Source organism: Poecilia reticulata, linkage group LG10 (assembly GCF_000633615.1).
Source record: "Poecilia reticulata strain Guanapo linkage group LG10, Guppy_female_1.0+MT, whole genome shotgun sequence".
Lineage (NCBI taxonomy): Eukaryota > Metazoa > Chordata > Actinopteri > Cyprinodontiformes > Poeciliidae > Poecilia > Poecilia reticulata.
Window position 1 is genome coordinate 11,799,493 of NC_024340.1, and position 4,066 is coordinate 11,803,558.

General features: G+C 38.1%; 1 long non-coding RNA gene across 1 annotated transcript in view; it reads left to right on the forward strand.

Moving 5' to 3' along the window:
- The first annotated feature begins 2,042 nt into the window (after positions 1-2,042).
- The window catches only part of LOC103471149 (uncharacterized), a 10,522-nt gene continuing 8,498 nt past the window's right edge, over positions 2,043-4,066 (forward strand). The window contains exon 1 of the long non-coding RNA XR_534591.2: positions 2,043-2,914. This is a non-coding gene — a long non-coding RNA (uncharacterized LOC103471149). The remainder of the gene's footprint in view (positions 2,915-4,066) is intronic.

Genomic DNA, 4,066 nt, shown 5'->3' on the forward strand with positions numbered 1-4,066 from the left:
CGCAGAACCCTCAAGCTCCCAGGCCTTTGGTAGAGGACCCGAGCTCAGAGGATGAAACAGACCACCCGTGGAGGGTGAGAAAGGATTTTTTTTTTTTATAATACCACAGCAGTTCTTGAAGTCTTGTAGACAACAGTGCAGACATGTGAGTAGAAAACATTACTTCAGAGGATATAAAGCAGGAGAATGCAGACATGACAAGGATGGTGAAAGAGAACGTGGATGTGTGGCTTTCACTGTTCAGTTTGTGTCATAGCTTGGGGCTGTTGCACTCATCAGAGCTGGTTATTTTTCCCCTGGCACTCACAAGCAGTATGACTGTCAGAGTGTACTCGAGAGCTGCTTGGTCAGACGGTCCGCGAAGCTAATAAGTTAATCAGAAAAGTGGTGAGGGGAGTGAGGAAAAAAAAGTCACAAATCTACAGCACACTCTTGAAGCCTGTGAGATCATTTAAATGTGGAGCAGCAAAGATGAACAAAGTGTTGAATCAGTGGTTGGATTGCATAAACCCTGAAACCAGACCTTGTCTCCTCTTTCATTTAGGCTCATTCTTCAACAAAAAAATTAACAAAACGTGTTCAAATTAATGATCCAACAACAATAATAATCTCTGATTATTGTTTCAACAAGGTGTTGCGCAATTCTGTGCGTTTCGGTTCCGTTACCAAAATAACTAGCAGAGCAGGAGTTTAAAATTAACTAATCAACCATCTCCGTGTTCAGGGAGGCTTATTAATGATCGCAAAATAAATATCAAGCTTGCAAATCTGATATCGTAACGGACTGAATGTTTTTAACGTAATCTCTGGTCGACTTGTGGAGCGCAGGAGGTTGTCATGGCAACGGGTGTGCTTAAATGACAGAGAGACAGAGAGTAAAAACGTGCGAGTGGTTTAGAGTTGATCACCTGTTCAGGTTGTTTACCTTTGCTGTGGTGCATTACAGCCGCTGTAGTTTCTGAACATTCAGTAAACGACAAACTTGGACTAATTATCTCGTTCTTTGTGAGCATACGTCAATTACAACAAACATCAAGCAATACGTTTCATTAAGTATTTAACAAACAAATGACTTCTACCGTGATAATTATGTGAAATTAAATTAATTGTCTAATATAAAAAATAGTTTGGTTAAGTCGGGCTCAGAGTCTGAGACTTTTCCTCTATCAAACAATTTTTTTGCTTCTTATTTAGTGGAAATATTGATGTTGATGAGACTTTCTTCAAAATAATATCCTTTTTCAACCTTTATAGCTCCACTGTTGAAAATGAGGCTCTAACATTCACAAATGACATTGAAATAAAATCCAGTCCAACATCTGGTTTGAGGTGATTCCTCTGGAACCTGTGGGAGGAAAAAACATCCCAACTTCAGAAGATGTGCTTTTAACTTAACAGAGCTCTGTGGTTCCTCCTATCAGTATGAGAGTCAGGATGAGGAGGCGCCATGTTAGGAAGATGAAGTGGAAGCTGCAGGATCTTCAGAACAAACAGGTCATGATGCTGGGCTACTGGTTATCCCTCTGTCTGGACACTGGATCAATAGAACCAGTTTAAACAACACATTCTCACTCCAAACTCGTCACATATTGACGCTTGGGCAGGTACCCTCGACGTCACATGTTGACGCCGAGGGTACCCCCTTCGAGTCAATAATTGACAAGAAGGGTTCTCTCATTGAATGCTGTACCGCTCCCTAAGCGTCCGATACTGACGATCTAGGAACAAATAAGATGACGAGTCTATTTTTTTAAAAACCTTTATTTACAATTTATGTGCTAGTTTGAACAGGATATTAAGAATATTTACTACAAATACATGTCAGACGTATCGGTCAAAGGACTTTAATTTGGTATTTAAAAATAACTCAGTAAAATATAAAACCGGAGGGTTTTGTTGTGGTAGTAACTTGATTAAAAAGCCTTTTTTTAATTTACCAACTATTTTTGAGTATGATATCAATGATTTACACCAAAATAAATTTAAGAAAAATTAAGATGTATTTTCTTTTGTGATTGCATGCAAACTGTTCTGTAAACGTTTAATATTTTTGATTGAAATAATAAAAATAAGGACGGATCCCACAAAAACCCAAGAAGAAGAAGAAGCTGACATCATCCTATGCGACACTTACACACCGGTGAGTAAAAATCTGCACCTGTCAAAAATGTTTTTGTACTCTAAAACCAAAAATAACTCCAAAGTGTTACGTTATAAAGTTATTGATAGTAGTTTTAGGACTTAATGGCATTAGAACTGTGATGCGAATGGTTGAAAACACATTTGTAAAAGTTTTTTGCCGGAGAATATACGGTGGAAGCTAGCTAAATTAGCCTCTTGGAGGCTAATCGTACCTGTACACTGTACCTGTGCTTAATACGTTTAATTAGCCGTGATAAAGTCACATAATAGTATTTATAGTCATGCTTGTTGTTGCCACTTTGTAAAATTGGAGGGTTGCTAAAACATTCAAGGTGCCCCTAGGCTGTGATGATCTTTAAAATTTTGTTTATGAACCCTGTCTGAATACACTGATTGCAGCTAGGTCATTTACTTGAATTAAAAATTAACTTGCATCAGTTCAGGCAAATTTCTTTCCTCCTGTCTATGTTATTTATTGCTGTTGCAAGCCAGATGAAGAGAAGTAAAGAACTAAGAACCTGATCTTTGAACAGACAGGGACCATAGGTCAGGAGCAGCCTGGGATGATACCAGAGAACCAGGAAGATACTGTGATAGTGCTTGATCTTGCTCCTGTTTCTCCTGTTGTTGTCCCATCTTCTCAGTCTTTTCAGAAGAAGAAAAGACCCAGAAGCACCTCTCCACCCACTCCGTCTTCTGTCTCACCCATAGATCAGCCACATCTGCATTCATGTCACCTGCTGACCATGCCATCTCCTTAACTCAGAGTGGCGTAAGTTTTGTTTTCTTTACATTCATCCATTTTTTTACACCCTTGTCCCGTGGTCAGAAGGGTTGCTGGGGTACACCCAGGAGAGATTGTCGCAGAGCAACACAGAAACAGACAGGACACACAACCATGCACACACACACTTACACCTAGGGAGAATTTTGCACACAACCATGCACACACACACACTCACACCTAGGGAGAATTTTGAGAAACCAATTAATCTGATAGTCATGTTTTTGGACTGTGGGAGGAAGCTGGAGAACCCTGAAAGAACCCACCAGGCACAGGGAGTAGGTACCGGCAACCAATTTTTTTTCTTTATATTTTTTGTACTCTGAATTCATTTTTCTATTAAGTGTATTACCAGAAAAGAGCAGAAAGAATTTCAGCCCTTTATCTCTAACGGTTTCCGAGATTTTGAGGGGTAGTGTACCATGCCACAAACCCAACCTTGAGTAGAAAAAGATGGGGTTTTTGAAAGCTGATTACTTAAAAAATAAATAAATTTGACACTTATTTGTAATGACATCCTTTAAATATAAATAAATGATATTGAAAAACATAAATATGTACAGTATAAATAGTTTACTTTTAAAATGAAGGTTCTTTAAAATATGTAATTTTCAAAAATAAAACAAATTTCAATATTTACCCTGACAGCAGAGATGGCATGTTTGGGATACGATATTAAAAAATATATGTTGAAACCAAGCCCCAAAAGCTATTTTGCCCGTCCTGCTATGTGGTCTTAACAGACTAAATTTTTTGTAGGGGTATGGCACTGTTCAATAAAGATTTATTAGATGGCAAAACTGCTTCCAAAGCTAATTTGACCGACGGAAAAAAAATTCAAAAATTGACAAAATTTATTATTTTTTGACCGCTCCCCAAATTTGTATTTTTCATCAGATTTCAATAAAACTTCTCTACTACAGATAAATTAGGCTGCTGAATAACATAAAGGCATCCATTTTTGGCCATCTTTAACAGTTTCCTTGATATTGCTGGTAGGAAATAGGGATTTTTAGGCCCGAGCAGCTAAGCGCTGCGAAGGCCTATTGTAATCGTGCTGTTTATTATTATGATTCTAACGTAAAATAAATTGGCTTTTTGGGGGCTTTATCATATTCAAAAACTCACCAAACTTGGCGG